Consider the following 23,695-nt stretch of genomic DNA (forward strand, 5'->3'; position numbering starts at 1 on the left):
CTGGGAGAAGCTGCCTGACCCTCATGTGAGGAGCAACATCCAGAAGGTAGCTTTTATTTTATATTACGGGATAATGTATATAATATACTGTATATTTTGCCATGTCAGAGAAATATCCAAGTGACATGATATAATTTTTTAGCTATATCACAAACGGTGTATACATTCAGCTAATTTAATGTTACTGTTCTAGCACAAGTTTATATGGAAATGTTGACATAGATTATTAGTTACTGTAGATTATTACTGTAAGCATTTTGAGTGCTACGTATGTTCTACCTAGAGTTTTCTGTCTGTCTGTGTTTGATGAACTACCTACTGCATATACTGTATCTCTGGACCAATGCCCCATGGTGACAATCACCAGTCCCTATTCCCAACTCCACGTCCTATTTATTAATTGTCATTCGTCGTTGTTTAGATCAAGGACGGTGACACTGATGATGGCTTTGAGGCCATAAAAACGGAGCTGGGAGACTGGCTCTACGAGTGTGGCCTCACCTTCATTTTCAGTGCCGGACGGCAGGACATCCCACGGATCGTCCGCTGTGTAGTAAATCATTTTTCTTACTTGAGGTAAGCCGACTCCTTAACATTTTATCGATGCTGGTTCGGGTGAAATTGGCACACATTCAAATGATTATTCTTTTGTACGTTTTGTGTTATTTTCTAACTGATCATTTTAAAAATAGCGCTCGGTTGCCCCTGACAGCGGTCAATTATTTCTCCATAATTCACCATTGCTACGGGCAATGCGCAATAATGACCGCTGTTAGGGGCAACAGATCGCTATTGACCAATCACAATCAAGCATTTTGATCGCAGTCACGAAAGCTAAGCTTTACAGCTGCACTGCATCAGGTGCAATCAGTCCACACACCTGCCGGCGAGGAGCAACAGAACAACTGCGTCTGCATTTGATCTCGTCTTGTCGATGGTGTAAAATGAATTGTATATTGTTAGTAAGTTAGCCCTATAATAAGCGGGATAATGTATAGCTACGAGGTCATTGTCCCAAAATAATTGACCTTCACTGCGTTTAGAACACCTCGGCTGCGCCTCGGTGTTCCAGAACGCAGTGTCGGTCAATTATTTAGCGACAATGACCTCGTAGCTATACATTATCCCTTACATAATCCACACCTACGGGGTTAAAGGCTCCGCTGTAGGTGAGGGTAATTCCCCAATAACCCAGTCTGCTAATTACAAGTTGTCTCCACATTAGTTGCACAGGGGAGAAAGAGCACCTGTGTACAAGCTAGGTAGATCTTGCCCATTCTATACATTTAAAATATATGCATCATGTTTTTGTTTTGTAGGGTGTTGAGCATGGTGTCGGAGTTCACCAAGGGCCTGGACGACATCGGCCGGTTTTGGCAGTGTTGCCTCAGAAACTGGGAGGCTTTCCTCCCAGTCTTCACTGACTGTCATCAACCGATGACACGGGCGATGTTCAGGGGCCTCACGACCATTCACTACAGCCCGGAAGGCTGCAACGCGCGGGAGGAGGAGGAGGAGACCATCTATAATTGGGAGCATTTTATCACCATGGTGGATGGTACGTTTTTTTACATTTGATAAAAACAAGGACTAGGCAAGCCAGACCAAATCTGATCCATCATCCACAGTTGAGCACCAGGTTGAGCAATTGATTTGACCCTGGTGGCCGAAGACCGAAACTGCATGAATTTTCAACAATGTGGACAGACCGGAGTCAGTAAGTGAGGGATATTCACTCTTCTAGGCTGGTCTCCTACAGTGTCGGGAAAAATAAATGTCACCTTGCAAAGTAAACGGACAAAATGGCGGATAGAGTTGTTCACTCAATGTACATTTGCAATAGGATGGTTCTGAAACATTATTTCTATGCTTTTTTACCTACAGAACTGGAGACGGAGATCACATTTTCAGACCTGCTGGTCTTCATTACGGGCGCAGACGCTGTTCCCGCCCTCGGGTTTCAAGCCAAAGTGGGTATAAAATTCTACAGCAATGAGCCGGGCATCAGCAGACTGCCCTACTCATCCACATGTGCACTCGAACTCTACCTGCCGAGAGGAGTTGGTGACGAGAAAGACATGGAGGCACTGATATCCACGGCTGTGAGGAGCGAGATTGGTTTTGGGAAAGTGTAATTTTGTGTAAGTCTTTTTTTTTTTTTTTTTTATCTTTTCCCCCCTCCATTTTTCCTCCGATTTTCTCCCATCCCAATGTTAGTCGTTATGCCAATTCCCAATCCCCCTTCCTGGTCGCTGCGCACTTACCCCCCACAGTCGGTCTGGGAGAGTGGAGGCTACCACGTGCTTCCTCCGACACACGTCCAGCCAATCAACCGCTTCTTTTCACCTGGCAGCGCGGATTACAACGACCCGGACCCACCCCGCCAGCTTCTCCCACCCTCTAATACTGCCAATTGTATTAGTGTGAACGGCCAGCCAAGCTGGTGACAACCCAGGAGCTGTGAGCTGGATTCGAACAGGCGAATCCAGACGCTCCGGGGTTTGGTGACGAACGCAATCTCCGTTACGCCACCTGACCGCCCTCTCCTCCCCTGTCTTGAACGTTGCTAGACTATGCCTCCCACTGGTCGGCTGTAGTGAGGATAGAAGCCTTGCATCACGTGTCCCCTCCGGTACACGAGGAGGCAGCCTGTCGCATCTTCTCACCGCAGCAGCTCGAACTCTCAGTGGCGAGGAGTAACGAGTGGGAGGCTCACGCTGCCCCCGATACTTCCTGTTTCCGCCGTACCGGCGTCACCCAACCGACTAGGGGTGGGAATCACCAGTTTCATCACGATACGATACGATATCGATTCTTTGGACAACGATACGATATTTTCCGATATCACAAAGTCTGCCACGATACGATACAATTCGATTCAGGTGCCTGCGATCGATATGAGACGATATTATATGCCCATTTAACACAATCAGTAACATTTAAATCAACAAAAACAAAGGCAATGGAAATATCATGACATTTTTATTTTTTATCTCTTCCAGACATTTAAATGAAAAACAATCTATTGTTTTTAATACAAATAGACCTCCTGATCACTGTTTTTGGTTCGTTTTTCTTTTTTTTCGATATTAATATCCTATCACAGCGCTGTATTTTGGCTGGAAAAGGCATATTGGGAGTCAGAAGGTGCAGTACCGGCCAGATCCTGTTAGTGGGGCTATAGAATGCAGTAACCCCCCCTCCTTCCCAGTCCCTAGTCACCTAGTGGACCTCTGCTGCTCTCTCTATCAGCTTAGCTTAGTTAGCTCACGCTAACGCAACGTTAATTTCGGTATTAATAGGACAAAGGAATGGCGAGGATGGAAAGATTGTTAGATGCATTTGACCCCTTGTGCCAATTGTGTTAGTTAGTATGACGGCCGGCCAAGCCGGTAGCAACGCAGAGAGCTGGGCTCGATACCAGCATATCCTGCGTTAGTGGCGAGCGCCTTGCCCACTGCACCACTCAGCCGCCATTGTGTGCTCTATCCATTATCCCTCGCTCCTAACCAGACACTACCATTATATGCTAGCTTTTATTTTATCCACCACTTCTAACCACAATGTCATTTTGGATTCATTGAGACCCAAAATTCTTGCTGTAGATATTTCTTGATAGATCACATCGAGATATGTAATAATCCAGACCTTTCGGCACATTTTTTCCGGTTGGAACCATCGTGATGCTATCAGCTTAGCCACTGTGATACCCGATAAAACCAATCTCTTTAGCTGTGGATGTACTGCACACTCAAAAACATCATTCAGCAGTAATACAGAGGGGTGTACAGGTATATTCCAAGTTAAGAGATTTGATAATTGCTGGGTCACCTCTTTCCAGAATATCTTAACTGGTGGGCAGTCCCAGTACATGTGCATAAATGTCCCCTCGTCCCCATTTGTACATAAGGAGCATTTGGAGTCTTGTATAAGGAGTCAAGTATGTCCTGTGAATATAGTTAAGATTGATTTGTTGATGGTCCGGGTTCCTTGATGTGAGTCGAACATTTGCCCAGGCTTCTTGCCAATCAAAATCACTTTCCAGGTCTGGTATATCCCTCCTCCAGACGGAGTCTAGGTGGAGGGTTTCATACAAGGATGTTAGTAATTGATGATAAAAATCTGATACAAAACCTCTCGATGTCTCTCTTTCATAGAAGAATTTGTGGTATCTGTGGTGTTCAATTGGTATCTTTACGGAACACCTTGAGACTTCAAACATAACAATAACTGTATGTAAAAAAAGATGTGTGGACTTGGTGAGATTAAATTTGTTTTGTATTTCTTCATAACTACAAAAACCCTGTTTGTTAAAAACATCCCCTAATGAGTGTATGCCTTGCTTTTCCCATATAGGGAATCTTATAGGTCGTTTTCCAATCAAGAGTGCATTGTTATTGAATAAGGGAGTATGATTATGCCATTTATGTGGGTTAGGATATTTTTTTTGTGTTTCACGCCATATCCGGATCGCATGAGTAATTATGGGGCCAAATTTCCGTTCGCAATGCTTAATTGATAGTTTAGTGTATGCTATGTCCTTCAGTCTATGTGGGGCTACTATATTTTCTTCTAATTTTTTCCAGGATACTAATGCTTGTGTGCTACAGTCTTGAGTGCATAATATTAAAGACATATTGGCATAGTAGGTAGTAATATAGGCATGGTAGATTACTTAGTAGGAAAGTGGTTGGTTGGACACCAACCAGACCCGAGTCCCTTTGTTAAAAGTATAATCTGTAATGTTGTTAAACAGTGACTCCTACAAGTCCAAAAATATCCCTTCTTTGATACTCCACTTAAGATAACGTTTCTCAGATGTGTGGGTTGGAAGAAAGTGGGAGACTGGGTTTTGAAGGGGATGTATTCAGCATGAATAATGCTGACTTTTCAATTGCAAATCTATTATGTGAATGTAAATTGTGAGACGTGGCCACTGTATCTCACTTGCTATACAAATGCTTATTACATATGACTGGGCCATTGGCTCTGGTATTTCCATTGTCACTGTATAGTTGCATCTGTAAATTGTGTGGGGGGTATGCAGTACACTGCACAGACAGCAAGCAAGACAGTCAGGTATGCATATCTCCTTAGTGGCTTGCTACTATCTTGGTTTGTTTCCAGAATATAGAGCTCCAGATTATTATTCTTATCATATGTTTAACTGTCCACTGTTCTCAAATACAGTAATAATAACTAATCAGATGGGGGTCTGTTAGACAACATCTGATCAAATGGGTCCACAGCCTCATTTATATAAATGCTGGAGTGGAGTCCTTGACAAAAGGTTGAGCAGCACTCTACTAGAGTAGCCTATACTACCTGGTGGAACAGGGACCACCATGGAAATAACTCCTGGACATTGTCGTGTTTCCCTGGCGATATCGTTTACAATTGTACAAGTATTTGTCTTGTCTGTGGTATTATGTACATTGTTCTTCATAGGTGTGTTAGTTTGTCAGGAGGACGGGCACTGGGGTGCAGAGTCATTCGAAATGTTTTTCAGCTCTGCTCTTCCTGAGTTTAGTAGATCTGGGAGTGCTGAACCAATATGTCCTAATAAACTAACCTACACTGTTTGATTGATTGATTGATTGAAAACTTTATTAACAGATTGCAGAATGGGTACAATACAGTACAGCTCAATACACACAATTGTTAAGGGGATGCAGACCAGAGAAAGACTTTCGTCTTGTTTACATCAGGGTCCCCCATTTTCAATTCATCAGGACATATATGACATACATGACATACAGATAGTCAGTACTGCTACATCTATGACATACCAGATTTGCAAATACAGTACTGTTTGTGATACAGAAGGAGTCAAGAAAAGGGAGTATATACATTTGACGTAGAAACTGTACATTGGAGGAGGTTGGGTGGGGTTGTGTGGGGGGGGGTTGGGTACATTGGGATATTGACAAACATACATTGGAGGTGGTTGGGGGGGGGGGGAAACACTGTATAAACAAGCAAAACTGTACATTGAGGGGGGGGGGAGACACTGTACAAACAAGCAAAATTGTACATTGGACTATTGACAAAACCATACTAGGTAAATTACTGTACATTGGAGGGGGTTGGGTTAGGATATTTACAGGGGCCAGTTTTGAATTGCAGTCTCCCGTAGGTGTCCCTTGAGAGTGGTTTTGAAAGTGGGTAGTGATCCACATTCCTTTACAGCTTTGGGTAGGGCGTTCCACATTGATGTGGCATCAATCGCTGTAACACGCAACACTTTGATGAGCATTGTTACTCAGCTGATAGAGTTGTACCCTTCCTGATGACCTGTCGTACAGAACTTGTAAGTCGCTTTGGATAACAGTGTCAGCTAAATGACTAAATGTAAATGAAAACGTTTGATTTAAAAATCGCAAAAAATATGCACCACTCTGAAAAATATTGATTTATGATCACATGTCATTTTGGGGTCAGTACCGACCCAAAGGGGTGGAACAGGTTAACCTCTTAAGCCCAAGCCATATTTTCAGAAATATTGTGTCTGTTACTATGCTTGAGTAAATTGTAATGAACCAAAGGAACATAATAATTTCATATAAAAGTATTTTTGTATGACAACTAATAAAGCAACTTGAAACTTAAAACTATCCTTTTCACAAAAATGTCCATTGCAAGTGTGGTATTTTACCAGTCTTTTACAAAATGGTGGTGACAATTTGTCTCAAGTCATATGTAGCACTCTTGTCACTAACAGTAACAGCTGTTCGCCACGGACCAGTTCTAGGTTCGAATGAGGAGAGTGATATGCACAGTAAAAGGAATAGTAGACCAGAGAGACAAGGTTATAACAGTGACGGGTAATTTATTCACAACAGCGCTAGCTAGACAATTGCAATACATACAACGAGTAGGTGAGGTAAAGTGAAGTATCCCTTTTAGGTTCTTTCATTAACCACTCCTTCTTTCTGGAAGGTTAGTTCGATATCAGGTTCTAGGTTGACTGGATCAACACATTTGGTTCGGTTCAGACGTCTGAGGTTATCACTAGCTAAAAGCTAGGTTTAAAGTTGGACATTAGATGTATCCCCTTTTCGTGAGTAACTCGTTATCTTTTCTTCTGCAATTGCAGATCAGTAAACTCGTATCAGTTTATCTTTTCTGTAAACGATCAGTTTATCGTTTCAATTCGGTAGGTAAGTGTTTAAACATTCATTTAAACCTTTAAGTGTGCAGGGAATGCAAGTACCTTATTGGGTGAATTTACCCTTTAACTCTCCCTTCTTACAGGAGAAATATCAGTACCCATATATACAATGTGCATCAATCAAATACAAAATACAAAAGGTGAAACGGGGTCAAAGCCCTTGGAAGTCCTTGTGCTCTCGTTCAATCAGTTTGTATCATAGAAAAGGCACATATAACCCAATAACATTAACTATTTATGTTCTTACACAATAGTGTAGTAAATTCCTACAGAATCCTACAATAATTTAAGGTTATTGTAGTACAGTACAATGAGATTGCTTATCTGGAAGGAGGAGAAAGGGATCATATTGATAGAATTGTTGATCTCTTCATCTGACTTAAAGCAGATGAAGAATTAAACGTGTAGCCAGACAAACCATGAACTATAGTCCAATTCAACATTTATTTGAGCCAGAGGCCAAGGTGAATAAGAACAAAAGATTATCAGAAAACATTAACAGGGCTGTCTGTGTACAGAAATCACAATCAGGTTTGCATTCTCAAACCCCAATATGTACAGAAACAGTCACTTGGTAACATAATTTGAACCTACATTTGACCATACTGTACACATTATACATGAGTAAATCTGGTTTCAGATATTAAGGATTAACTTAAACAACAAATGGTGTTTCCCATGTATTTACTCACATAAAATGCAAACAGCACAGCAGCAGTCTCTCGATGGTGGGGAGGGGTGGAGCCGCAGATCGGGGTTGGGTGATCTGGGCTCCAGACTAACATTTTGTGTCCCCTTATATCTTGTAATTTCTAGCCAATAATAATATAATAATTATACCAATAATAATATGGTCCTCCAATCCGGCGTCTTCTGTGGGCGGTCTCCCCTTCTCCCTGGTTTCCTCTGGGGGGGGGGCTGGTGTGATGTCATCTGGTGGGGTGGTGTGAATAGCCTCCTCCTTTGGGCCATATTACCATACAGTACTAACCAGAATTCTATAGTGGGGGGTGGAGAATGGCTCTCTGTCACCCCTGTATCCATCCATATTTAGCACTGAAAACCCACTCTGCTTGTTGACAGAGTAGCTGTGATGACTTCTATAACAAGAGTGTAATCACCCTTCAAACCTTATTTCTAATATTATGGTTTACTTTGTTTGTGTTTTAGTGTCCATGACTCTTCAGCATGTAATCAGCATTTACATACAGTCAGTTTGAGTGGGGGGTTGAGAATGGCTCTCCCCTGGCCGTTGAGCCTGATTTTGGTGTGGTATTTTGCTGAGTACAGCAGGGTTTTGCTAGTGGCCCCCGTAGGTGTGGTGGTAATCTGGTCACAGTAGGTGTGACCTTTGTCTGTTCAACTGTCTCTAGTCTCGTTCCTCATTTAGCCCTGCAGCCCATTCTGCTAAACAGTATACAAGGCATAATGTTATGGTTTCCTAATTATTCACACCTATTAATTATGAAATTCAACTTCAATACTACCACATTTCCCCACTTTGATGATTCTTATCGTCACATTTGATATATTGACTTGATTTTCTATACATACTAACCATACATTTAAATAATAAAATTCATTTTTTCCAAAATTAAAATTAATTTCTTAATCAATCACAATTTTTTAAAAACTAATTTTTTCTTAAGTTACAGAACGTTTTGGCATGATCTGGGGGCGACAACGTCATTAGTATCATAATATTTTCATTTTTACATTATTTGCTTTTTTCTCTTGTTAATTCCTTTTCCAAGACAGCACAATCACATCTGCATAATCAAATCAGTTGGTCTTCTCACCTATCCTCCCCCCTTTATGAACATATCATGGACATAATACCTACCACCTCGTCAGTCGGGCAGGGAAGGCGGAGCATCACTCAAGGAAAAAAAATTTTCACCACCTTACTTTGGCCATAATCCACGCCTAATATTCTACCTATGTGAATGCGTTTAGTACCCCTGCGTTGTGTCATAACCTATATCAGTTGCTACCGTTCAGTTACCTCCCGTTCAACATACTAATCAAACACCACATCCCACAGAGGCCCTTGCTCAACTTCTCGCACAGTCTCTGACCGTTTTCGCCCCCCCTTCACCCCATGCTGGCCAGCCTCAGCTGTAGCCACTGTTTGTAGGCCTGTGACCTCGTCACATTCTGACCCATGACTGTATTTCCTTGGATCTACAGACGACTCTGTCAGCCTGGCGGTTTTTCCCAAACCTCTGGCCGCTGCTCTCGGGGCTATGATGAAGGAGGGGCCAGCGTCCACAAGCGACCTCTTTCCACAATCCAACAATCTCCCACAGGAAATAACTGAACAGGTTCACACCATTGTGTCGTAATCTAATGAAATGTATTCCTACACATCCTCCATGATTCCTCTACCTGTGACGGTCCGTCTTCCCCCCTCGACTGAAATCTGCGAGGGAACAAAACACAAAACAAATTTTCTTTACATAACATGTCAAATATTCTCAAGAGAAGCCAAATGTTATTCATATGCAAACGCGACAGGCCACTTAGCTTTTGTTGACATTCCGCCCTGAAGCCACTTCCTTCAGCCTCCAGCTTTCTCCACTCACCCCGACCATAACAGATGAGAAATAAGAAACAAAAGGCAAATAATCAAAAAAAAACATTCCAACAGACCTCACATGTGTAAGCAAATTACCATTCATACCCAAAAATAGCAAATCAATGAACTCAACACGCTCCAAACGTCACATACACTCATCCTCATCCCTCCTGCTGCAATTCTCACACACACACACTCCACACCTCACTCAAATGGAACAATCAGTCATGCCCTAATCTGACACCTCTGATTCCAGTAGTCTCTATTCTACTGCAGTCTACAGGCTCTATTCAAACGCATTTTAGTCCACTCAATCAAAGATTAAAATAGAAAAGAAACCTAAAAATTTAAATTCAATACCTCATCCACACAAAACATTCAAAAGAAATCAAATCAAATGAAAGTAATGAAATAAACTCCTTCAGTAAAACAAATTATATGAAACAAATGATAAGCGACAATAATTCCCAGGTCTATTTGTGGTATAACCCAAGTGGTTTGATATCCTTCTTATTCTGATAGGCAAGATAACAGCCTTACTACTCATTAACGTCATTATTGTTTTATTTTACCTAGATATGACTTATACTAAAAGTGGTCTGCTGGCTCACCCAGCTGACATCTGATCCCGACACAAGATCTAACATCCTGTCTATTGTTAGGCCTTAACTAGATAACAGAATCGGTCATCAACAGCCTCAATCATTCACTGAAATCAAAAGGACATAGACTAAAACAGACAACATCTCAATCTTCCACAGTCACTGATCATTTAACATTTTCTTCTGCAAACACCATCGCTTTCAACATATATTACACATATCATAAACAAATACTATCAAACTCTCTCTCATACACTCGTTAATCAACCAACAGACAGACAAACAATGTTAGTTCTTCTGCTCTCAACTTTTCTGCTCTCAACTTTTCTGCTCTCAACCTTTCTGCTCTCAACCTCAGGCTACTACAGCCCCTCCTCACATCTGCTCCTCTACTCTCACTTCAAAGACGGACTGGAATCCATCTTTAATTCAGACCTATCCATGCCTTCCAGTGCACAGACAGACCCAAATATTCCCTTACCAAAACAGTTAACATTCATAAGTCATAACCCCAAATGAATGCCTACTTTGATTTCCCACTCTCACACTCCAACTGTTTCCTGACAAACTTCCCCTGTCTCATCTTCCTGTCACTTCCTGGCCCCCTGGCCCATTACCCCCACTTCCTGTCCTCTGCTCTAAAAATAACTCCATCTGTTATCTCACTTTGACTGTTCTCTCCTATCTCCACCTGTGACCACTCCCCCGTTGCTTCTCTCTGATTAGCTCCGCTCCGTCTTCCTGTCGTAAAAAACAACAGCCATTGTAACAGCTGTACATCTCGACCCCCCTCGGCCTTGAGACCTGTTACAAAAGGATTCATACCCCCCTGGGCAATATAACCCTTCTCCACTTCTGTCCCTTTTGCTACTGGCACCTGGTGCAATCTCCTCACACGCCCCTTGTCTATATGCAGGCCCCCTGCGGCCTTGTTGGCCCCCGGGCCTACAAAGCCCCATTCTTTCCTGCAATCAACAAAGGGTTAATCATTCCACACAAATCATCTATAATAATTTCAAATATTTGCAATTTCACCTAGTATTATCTCAACTACTGTAAACACAATCATATCATTAAAGTTACTAGTCCCCCGCCACTAAGTTATCCTATTGTGACCCCCGGACTCACAATAGATTCTTAATATAAACATCAGCTTATTTAAATCAATGGCCTCAAAGCTATAACAAGTATCAATATCTGACATTTTAACATCAATGCATTCTATACAATAAAACACAACATCATTATTTCAAGCTTACACTTGTACATGTTACACAAATTAAAAAAACTGGAAATCTCCATCAACTCTAATTATTATACATGTAAGCATGTTTCATTCCAACATAACATTATAGTGGTTAATCCTAAATGTGCACCAAACCTCAACATAACATTATAGTGGTTAATCCTAAATGTGCACCAAACCTCAATTGTTGTAAACAGGTTTAGGAATGTTCCTCTACTGTATCTTACTTTTGTATGTATTTAGCTGTACTATTTTTAATCAATCAACTACTCATCCCCCCTTGGATAAAAATACTAAACCCACCACTAACAATGCACACATCAGAAATCAAACATTATCATTAGTTAAGTTCCATTCATGCCAAGTCTCATAACTGTAAACAGAATATTCTGGAAACGCCTAGCCCTGTATACAGGTGACATGTGATTATAATGTAGATGTATTAATCAAAATATGACGCAAGCGATATGCCTTCCCCCTTTGACAAGACTCCCCCTGTGTAACATATTTATTGCCCATTTATTACAAGTACAATGTGCGTCTGGTATATGAATCCCAGTGTAAGTTAAGGGCATGTATTCTAAATCATCTAATCCTATTTTAACCGCCTGTCCCATCACATGTTACCCCTACACAATTTGCAGTAATACCACCAAACCCACTCCCAGAACACCGTCTACATTACAACCCACAGAATGCACAATACACAACACACAAACACAACCACTTTACAAAATGCAGAATATACCCTTACCCGTTATTCCTGGCCCCTGAACGAATTACCACGAATGCATTAGATCCAATCCACGTTGTACCGCGCATGCGCAGTAGCCAACGATGCACCCCGGACGATGTATTACAGCAAAGCATAACTAATATCATAAACACCTTGTTTCAACACAACACACTGCCACGACATCCACCACGTTCTCTAACTCTTCCCAAACATCATTCTCAAAACTCGAAACGTAACATATGTCGCTCGCAAACTCCACAAAACAACGGCACGCAAGCTAATTAGCCTAGCCAGCCCCAGTGCCTCCCAAGCCCTAGGTCCCACAATTATGACGTCAGAAGCGAGCAACTTTCACAAACAACTCCCAATCAACGTTATTATCACACAATTGCTTCACACATAAGCATCGCTCACTCAACGCCACCCGCCGCTTCCAAACATAAAATTGCACGAACCCTTTCCACGGTGCTATCGCCCAAACTCTCATACCAGCTAATCCGCTAGCCAACCCTGATGCGACGTTCAATGCCCTCACGGGAGCCGTGCCTTTCAAGATCCGTTCATCCATGTAATCCGCTCAGTACCAATCCAACCATAAACAATTCACACATGCTTAAAATAACCAACTACTTTAAAAGAAAATAATTTTTAAAACATTCACACCAACCAACGCCGCACACATAGTCCAACACGAATCATCTCTCCTACCCTTCTCTCCGCCTGGCTCCATAGTACCGTGAACGTTACACACTCTCCTCAACACCATGACGTCATCAAGCAGCGACCTTTCCATTCAGTACACACGGCTCTCTTCCCCCTTCAGAACAAGCAAATTCTCAATCATTACCGCGCTCCTCTTCCCGAGAATACGTTTTAGGGTTTCTCGTATTGTTCAGGAAGCGCCTCCTATCGCACGCCACAGACTACCGCGTTTCCTGGCCAGAAAAACCTTTCATCAGTCGCGATACGACGCTATAACCATATCCCGTAATCAGATAGTTTGTGCACCTCCAATGTCTCTTCATAATACATGATGCCTCATCTTGGTGCAACCCCCCTCGTATAGTTCATAAAGTATATTCCATACGAGACTCAACCCCCATGGCCCGCATAGGCCGGGAACGGCCTCCTGTGTCTGAACAAACACACAAACATAAAAAGCCCACGTTTGCATGTTCACTGCACAACAAGCGCGATCCCCATACCTCCGGGCATCCTAACCTAAGTCACCGCTCCCCCATCCCTGTATGCAAAAGGCCATATTCACCGTGGGCCCCAACAAGTGGCGTACACAACCAGCCTTCATCCTGTCCCTCTGTCCTCCATTCCAGACAACAAGCCCCTTGTCCGCAACTTCAAACGCAGCAACCCCCAGCTCTTTTCCCTGCACGTCCCCAACACACAGCAAGGTCCAGAGACCTCACCGCACCTCTTCAGGGGGGGATACAACAGGGTGGGAAGAACGGCACCATTTCTGTAGTAAATTCCTACAGAATCCTACAATAATTTAAGGTTATTGTAGTACAGTACAATGAGATTGCTTATCTGGAAGGAGGAGAAAGGGATCATATTGATAGAATTGTTGATCTCTTCATCTGACTTAAAGCAGATGAAGAATTAAACGTGTAGCCAGACAAACCATGAACTATAGTCCAATTCAACATTTATTTGAGCCAGAGGCCAAGGTGAATAAGAACAAAAGATTATCAGAAAACATTAACAGGGCTGTCTGTGTACAGAAATCACAATCAGGTTTGCATTCTCAAACCCCAATATGTACAGAAACAGTCACTTGGTAACATAATTTGAACCTACATTTGACCATACTGTACACATTATACATGAGTAAATCTGGTTTCAGATATTAAGGATTAACTTAAACAACAAATGGTGTTTCCCATGTATTTACTCACATAAAATGCAAACAGCACAGCAGCAGTGTCTCGATGGTGGGGAGGGGTGGAGCCGCAGATCGGGGTTGGGTGATCTGGGCTCCAGACTAACATTTTGTGTCCCCTTATATCTTGTAATTTCTAGCCAATAATAGCACATTTTACTAATATGGTCCTCCAATCCGGCGTCTTCTGTGGGCGGTCTCCCCTTCTCCCTGGTTTCCTCTGGGGGGGGGGCTGGTGTGATGTCATCTGGTGGGGTGGTGTGAATAGCCTCCTCCTTTGGGCCATATTACCATACAGTACTAACCAGAATTCTATAGTGGGGGGTGGAGAATGGCTCTCTGTCACCCCTGTATCCATCCATATTTAGCACTGAAAACCCACTCTGCTTGTTGACAGAGTAGCTGTGATGACTTCTATAACAAGAGTGTAATCACCCTTCAAACCTTATTTCTAATATTATGGTTTACTTTGTTTGTGTTTTAGTGTCCATGACTCTTCAGCATGTAATCAGCATTTACATACAGTCAGTTTGAGTGGGGGGTTGAGAATGGCTCTCCCCTGGCCGTTGAGCCTGATTTTGGTGTGGTATTTTGCTGAGTACAGCAGGGTTTTGCTAGTGGCCCCCGTAGGTGTGGTGGTAATCTGGTCACAGTAGGTGTGACCTTTGTCTGTTCAACTGTCTCTAGTCTCGTTCCTCATTTAGCCCTGCAGCCCATTCTGCTAAACAGTATACAAGGCATAATGTTATGGTTTCCTAATTATTCACACCTAGTAATTATGAAATTCAACGTCAATACTACCACAATAGCATTAACTATTTATGTTCTATGTGTGTGTGTATATATATATGTGTATGTGTGTATATATATATACACTTTCACATGTTTATTTTGAGGGCTAAACAACTCTCTAAAAGTGTACCAAAAGTTTACCATTGGTAGCTTATTATTCTAGGTGGACATAAGACATATGTACTGTAGTACCAATGCTTAACGGATCACACACTTGATTTATATTTGATGTTCATGTTTGATTTTTCTTGTACCAACGGTCACACACCTCAGGTAGTATAGAGTAGAGGTAAAGGAAATATGATTCCTCACAGTGATGTGGACATATTTCGAGCTCGAAAAGGAAGCTACTTAGTAAGGGTTAAGGGTTGCCCGAGTGGCCAACTCGGGCATGTTAGGGGTAGGATAATCTCTCTCTGTACTATGGTAGCAACCAACTTTATTAGTTTTTATTTTTCTCTTATTTCTATATCGTTACACAATGACATCCGAATCTTTACAACTGTCTCAGGGAGACAAAACAACTAATGCAAAATGGCAGATACCTTAATTGAATATATTTCATGGAACTGCAGAGGCCTTCAAAAGCTTACTAAAGTAAAACAAGTTATGAACAGGATAAAACAACTAAAAGCCAAGATTGTGTTTTTACAGGAGTCACACCTACGAGCGAACAACACACCTAAAATACAACGGAGGTGGCCAGGACAGGTCTTCTCAACCTCATACTCTATCAATGCTAGAGGTGTAATGACACTAATACACAGGTCTATTCCATTCCAAATTGAAGAGGTGATAAAGGATCCCAATGGTAGATTCTTGATTATACAAGGTCGCCTTCTCTCTGAACACCTCAATTTAATCAACGTACATGGACCAAATAATGATGACGTTAACTTCTATAATAATCTATTTCTAAAAATCTCAACACTACCAGGCAAATATATTATCGCTGGGGACTTTAACTGCACTCTCGACCCAACTCGACCCCTACTGGATATATGGAGGCATCTAAATCCATCAAAGAAAGAATTTTCCTGCTACTCGAGTACATACAAAAGTTACTCCAGAATAGACTACTTCCTGATATCAACTGTACTACCTAACAGTAGAGGATGTAAACACAACAGCATAGTCATATCAGACCATGCAGCTGTGTCTATGGTATATGTGGAACCAAAACTGATACACAAATCTCATAAATGGAGATTTCAAACAAAATGGATGAAAGATCCAACATTTTTACTTTTTTTGGGAGAACAAATTGATATATACTTTGAAATTAACACGACTCAAACGTCGGCCACAATTAGATGGGAAGCCTTCAAGGCATATATTAGAGGTCAAATTATAAGCTACACAAGTAGAACGACAAGAGAAAGAACGAAAGAAATTAGAGATCTGGAATCCAAAATAAAAATTTTGAGAATGAAAGGTTTCAGAAAGGACAGAACGAACATCTCATTTCAAAACAATTATTAATACTTAGAACTCAATACAACGAGATAACATACGATAAAGCTGCTGCAAATGTGATGAGGCTAAAACAGAATTATTACGACAAAGGAGAAAAACCTGGTAGACTCCTTGCATGGCGCATCAATTGAGGCATGGAGGCTGGACTTGGGAGAGGAGATCTCAAACGAGGACTGGAACAGAGCATGCGAGGAGACTCAGACACAAACAGCCAACACTAGCTTAAAACTACTTCAATACAAATGGCTGATGCGGACTTATATCACCCCTGTCAAACTGAATAAATACAACAGCAACACACCAGATAGGTGCTTTAAATGTACAGAGGATCGGGGAACTTTTATACATTGTATTTGGGAATGTGACAAAATCAACAAGTTCTGGGGGGAGGTGGTGAATAAAATCAAAGATATCCTGTCAGTGAATATCCCACTAGACTCCAAAATGATATTGTTACATTTATATCCAATAAATCTGAACCTGAGAACCAAACAATTTAAATTAATTGATTTTGCTATACTACAGGCAAAAAGAACAATAGCTTTCAATTGGAAGAAAATAGATGCACCCACAATCGGTGCTTGGATTAAGAACATGGCACAATGTATGTCTATGGAGAGAATAACATATATCCTCAGGAACAATATAGAGGTTTACGAGGATATATGGAAACCATTTAATGAATATCTGAGAAGGGAAGCTATAGGAGGGTTGCTATAGGATGAGTCCCCCCACTCTCTCCCGCGGTCAGCCGTGACCCAGACCCCGGGAGAGAGCGGAGGCACGTCAGTGAAGGTGTTATAAAGATGTCATATATTTTTATTTATTTTTATTTACATTTTCTTTTCTTCTTTTCAATTATTTTTATTTATGTACGAGCTACTCTAATGGAGGTACCAATGCATGAATGTATGTATTTCTGTATGACAACAGTAAAAAAAAACTCAAAGATGCTAAGAGAGAGAAAAGGGGAGGGGGTATGTGGGTATACGTATAATCTTGTGGAGAAAAGGAATTAAGAATAACTGATGACAATGAAAACTTGAAATGTGTACTGTAAAACCCAATAAAAATATTGTACAAAAAAAAAAAAAACGTATGTTCCTATAACTAAATAGTTATTAATCTGAAACCTGGGTTACACATACTATAACCATATAGGTTATATTTAAAGTACTTACAACTGCCTTAATACACTAAGTTTAAAAACAATAAGCAAAATATAGAAAATATTGCAATATAAAAAAACCTGCACAAAATGTTTTACAAACTAAAAATGTATATGAACAAGTCAGCAGGGGGAGAGGGACTGGTTGGGGCAGGCGGGGATAGTGGGGCAGGACGATGGATGCTCCTTTACTATGATTTTTAAATGGTAAGAATCAGGGTGCTTGCAGTAGGGTTGAGAGTTCTCTACAGCAGGTTTCAAACCTCTCCCTCAAGTCTGCAATTCCTCCAGTCACATCCTGGAGGTCCTGCTGTTGCTCAGGGGCCAGGTGAATGTTCACTTGAGGAACAATTACAGCTCGATCAAGGTCGTCGTTGTCTGCCTGAATCTGTGCAAGCTGAATGCCATGTCTTGCCAAAACTGTATGCACATTTTCTGGAGTTAAAGGGTCATCTCCAAACATGTTGTTGATGGCAGTTGCATTTGTGTCAATGTTGCCGAGCATTCCTTGAATCCATAGCTGATTGGGTGTGCGGTTGTTTTCTGTTCTTATCCTGTGGTTGTTCCATGCTTGTCTGAACACACCAAGTCGGCGCTGAATTTCAGGCAGATAGACGGTATGTAAAGAATAACGGTGGATGTCATCTTCGGGGTTGAGAATTTGCTGGTCCTCGAATGAATAGAACAGATTATAGAAATAGTGTATGACTTGTGTGAAGACGTCTCTCCAAAGACGCTCAATGCGCTGATGTGCACAGACTGTCCGGCAATGTGGCGTTGGCCTCTCTGAGCATGTAGCAGGTTCATCAGTACCGCAACCATTATGTTCTCCCCCCCACGATCGGATCGGACTCGCAATGGTAAACCATAAACGCAGGTTGATTGTGTGAACTGTGTGAGCACATTCAAAGCTGTGTTGTTTGTGCTGCAGTTGAGGTAGGTGATGAGTCGAGAGTATCCATCAATGCAACCATGTGTCACAAATCCCCACCTGAAAAAAAAAAAAACAGCTCCAATTAAATAACAAATAAAAATGTAAGCAAACATTTCATTTAATCATAAATAATGTCACATAGTGTGCCAGTCTCGACACTTGCATGCACAGGAAATGGATGATAGAAAAGGCACGTCAAAGGAGTGACCCTCTTTGCGCCGCCCCTGTGCCTCAAATAGATTCGCTATCAGCTCTATCTTTAATCTTTCAAAATGTTCAGATGCTATCGCTATCAGCTCTATCTTTAATCTTTCAAAATGTTCAGTTGCTATTGCATGCACTCATCTGTGTTTCACTACACACTTGAGTGCATGCTTACCAACTGTTAGTCTGCAACACTACCGGTGTGTGTGTGTGTGTGTGTGTGTGTGTGTGTGTGTGTGTGTGTGTGTGTGTGTGTGTGTGTGTGTGTGTGTGTGTGTGTGTGTGTGTGTGTGTGTGTGTGTGTGTGTGTGTGTGTGTGTGTGTGTGTGTGTGTGTGTGTGTGTGTGTGTGTGTGTGTGTGTGTTTGTGTGGGGGTGGGTGGGTACGCCAGTGTCGGACAGTGTGAGAGTGAGCGCTGCAGTCAGGGGGAAGGAAGAAGAAATTTAAAATAAAATTGCAAATAATCAATCAATCCACGATTTTTCTTTTTGTTTTAGTGAGTTTTTCCTTACCTTTGCGTGGGGTATGTCTGGGAGTGCTTGCATTCTTTCATTTATTTGCATTTATTTTAAATTTGTTGGACCTTATGGTGTTCTTGTTCTGTTCTTGACTTATTGTTATGTTTCTTCTTGACTTGTTTAAAGAAGACGTGTACGGCCCATGGGGACATTAACGTGTGTTGTCGGGCCTTACAAATAAATTTGATTTGATTTGATTTGATATACCACGCTTCATAATTCGAATTTCGACCCCATATATATATAACTCCACCTACTTATTAACACTCTGGGTATGTCATGGGTGTCATAAAAGGTGCAGAACAGCAACTATTGTGATTGAAGAAGAACATGGAAGTTTGAGCATGGCACACATAAATGCCTTCAAGACATTGTCGGTCAATGATCTGTTTTGGTCTGAAAGTTACGAACTTTAGTGGTCCAATCTCAAGATCCACTAAGCTGCTGTTTTATGACGATTACCGGGCTTTTGGCACTGCACCCTGCACATGCACACACACACACACACACACACACACACACACACACACACACACACACACACACACACACACACACACACACACACACACACACACACACACACACTGCACACGCACCAATAAGTGTTAGTGTGCAGGTGGAGTGAGGGGTCTAATTGGGACATATTTATTACCCCTATTTTTACTGGTGTGTTTCTTATTGCTTAGGTATTTGCTTTTACCTAAATAAAAGCTAAATGTTCTTGATTTTAGCCTTACTTTCATTAGTATAGTTTGCAATTGTAATAGGCATAAATCAGCATGAAAACTAAAATTACTAAAAATCTTTAGCTACATTTATAACTGTTCAATACTTCCAGTGGGCACTGTATATCTCACAAATATGAGTTCCGTACAGAGACAATATACAACTGCTAAGAGGATTTACCGTATGAGATGCATATGGCCATCCATGTGCCACAGACTGTTTGGGAATGGGACATGGTATGTTCGCCTTGCAACTGTTTGGCCCCATCTTAGTGCAGCAGATGCTGGGTCAATCCTGTTGAGGGTCTCTCGAACTATTCTCCTGGGCACGACTATGCCTTCAGCACACAAGTAGCCTCTCATCATCTAGAATGAGGGGATGTGGATAAAGAACAATACACAATAGTTATAGAAAAAAAATCATGCATAAGGACGTAGATGTTAGTTATGTATGTCAGGCATAAGGACGTAGATGCCATGCCTTTTGGTTCTCCACCAATTTTGTTAATTAAAGAATTTCAGTTATTCATCCATGGCAGTATAGCAAAAGATGGAAAGATCATTGTGAAAGATCTACCAATACAAATTGTTATTGAATTACCTCAGAGCCTGCTCTTGGAAACATAAGATGGAGCCGTCTTATGTGCTGTTCTAGATGCTGGTCGTTAATAGTAGTGAATCTACTTCTTGCGGGAACCCCGAGAGACCTCATCTTCTTGTAAAGGTATGACGACGAACAACCCAGCATTCTCGCCATGGCTTTGACAGTGAAGCCTTGCCTAAAGGCCTCTGCATGCTACAGCAAATTCAAAGCAACTTCGACACAACATCGACAAAGCAACGGTGTTGCAGACACTCTACCTTTATGCTTCTGCAAAATCAACGCGCAGCCTATGTAACATTGTACCCCGTATGTAGCTAGGTTCCCTAGATAGATGACGCTTCCCTTCTCAACCAACCCATTGATAAAAGCAGAAAAATAAGCATAATTTTTACTTCCGGGCGGGGGGTTTCAAAATAAAAGAGCGAGTCTAAAAGCACCGTAAATACGTTTATGTTTTACAATATCTAACGTTACACGAACCTAAACTAATCTAAAGTTAGTTTAGGTTCGTGTTAACTTTGGATAATGTACAAAATAAACGTATTTCCGGTGATTTTAGACGTCGCTCTTTTATTTTGAAAACCCCCGACCGGAAGTGTTATAGTGTCTGTTGCTAGCAGCTTAACTTTCTGTGCTTTTCGAGCTAACGTTACCGTAACATCATTAGTTTCCAATGGAGAGGACCTCGGCTCACATGCAGCTCAAACTACCTATTGGAATAAATTACTTGATTGATGTTTAACTTGTCCCTGTGTGTGTCCAGTCATTTCGACTAGCAAACGTTGTATTTAACGTTACCTCAGGACGGATACCATTGTATTTACTTGGTTAGCTGTGTAGCTAATGTGGATAGCATTTTGAATAGACCCAATGCTAGCTGGCTACAGCTTTATTTACTAAATTATGGAGGCTTTTTAATCGTCAAGGTAAGAGAGGATTTGTCATGATCAACTGAAGGCGTATGCTATGGAACAATATGTGCTTGGGTTTTCAGAAAAAGGCGAGCTATGTGACGCTAATTATTTAGCGTCAACGCTGGCTTCAACAATGGAGGATATTATTCTCTGCGGGACTAATATTATTCTATGACAGCCCCGCCCCCATTCGCTAACCAACCAATCACTGCTACGCAATATCAACGCAACGGTTGTTCAGATTAGATTCTGGGGACATGTACGCAACGTCCAAGCAACACAGTCTACAAGACCCTCTAAAACAACCGCGCTGAAATCGCGCCGATGTTGTGTTGCAGTTGCTTTGAAGTTGCTGTAGCATGTAGAGGCCTTAAGGAGAAGTTGAATCTGTTCTCTTGTGACGTTCAGAGCAGGCCGCCCTCGTGCACCTGCATCAATGAAAACAGTATTTGACACACAGCTTTATTCAGTATTCACACAAATTAATTAATTGGGAGCATGTCTATGTTCCCCGGGTCCTATGTTCCCCGATTGATTGATTGAAAATTTTAGACCACCAGCCCTGATTCCAAACTCTAACCTTAACCAACTTCGAAAGAGGGCCTATAAGACTAGGCAGAATTTCAGAAAATGTGCTTGTATAAAGAAGGCATTTCGTGTTTATTTTTGGTACACAACATTTCTAGGGGTATTAAGGGGTGCTGAATCCAAATCTGCTGTATACCAAGCTCGAAAATGTCAAATAAGGCCTCAAAATTGAGAAATCCAACATGGCCGCCAGCACCAGGCCCTCTCTCCACAAAAACAGGTGCTAAACCCACAGTTTTTATTCTACTGACATGAAAGTTTGCACAGAACATCTGCACCTATGGAGGAAGGAAGTAGGAATATAGCTGGGGTGCAACCATGAGTATCAGGGTGTTTTTAACTGTAATCTTTGTATAGGTGAGGATAAAAAAAATTACATTTCTTCAGTGTTTGCAGGAATACTACAACAATTTGGTAATAACTGTACAGTGTTGGACACCAACATTAGAATCCCCCAAGTCTTAGCTTTCTTCACGTACCAAGTTTATGCAAGTAGCTCTTATAAATCTGGATATATAAGCATTTTAATGTAAGCATGCTGTTTTAGGCGAATTTTCAAAAAATAAATGGTGGGGCTTAATGAGTTAAGTGTGACTACACAAGGTACAAACCTGAATTAAATGTGCTTTTGTAAGTTTTCTTACATACATCAACAAGGACGTAGTCACACCGGAGATTCAAGAATCCATACTTGGCGCAGAACACCTTGGACAGGCACAACTGAACATGTTTGTGGACAAACGTTTGTGTGAACCTCCAGATAGTGACCAGCACCTGAACCTGAAATCACCCATTCGAAAGAACAAAGCCAAAGACATTTGCCTCTTTGTATGAAGTTGTGCAACTTTCCAAGAACAAGCAAAACACCATCAAAGTGGACAGGCAGATTCTACAAATGCTCATCACAGTTTACAGAGCAGGTCGTAAGGTAGACCTTGACAATATCCTCCAGCATGAGCTCATGCCCATCCCGCCATCTCTGGCCACAACTAACGGGAGTCTACATTCCACCAACAAGTCTGTGTTCGCAAAAATACTGACGAAACAAGTTAAAACCCCTGCAGATCTTACCCTTCAGGGACCCAGCTGCCTGGTCATTGATGGCCAAGCTCTGGTAATGGCACTCGGAAAGCCACCTGACACTACAACATTTGGTGACTATGCCAACAAGTTCACTGACACCGTGTTGAAGATGGGAGCAAAATACCAGAGAGTAGATGTCGTCTTTGACAGATACCATGACCAATCCATCAAAACAGGCACAAGGGTGAAACGCAAACAGCGCCACAGGCCAGTACGTTGTGAAATCAAAAACAAGTCTGTTCCACTTCCTGCCGATTGGTCGAGCTTCATGGCCCTTGAAGACAACAAATCAGATATCGCTCAACTACTCTCAAACCACCTGATAGAGCACAGCCCGGATGATGAACCTGTAGTTGTAGTATCAGAGAGGTTTGCTGAAGGGACAACTGTCAAGTCAACAGATCCAGATCTTGAAGTCTCCTCTCTGAGTGCTGACCATGAGGAAGCTGATACACG

The sequence above is a fragment of the Notolepis coatsorum genome (genome assembly GCF_963971535.1).
Source record: "Notolepis coatsorum genome assembly, chromosome: 3".
Classification (NCBI taxonomy): domain Eukaryota; kingdom Metazoa; phylum Chordata; class Actinopteri; order Aulopiformes; family Paralepididae; genus Notolepis; species Notolepis coatsorum.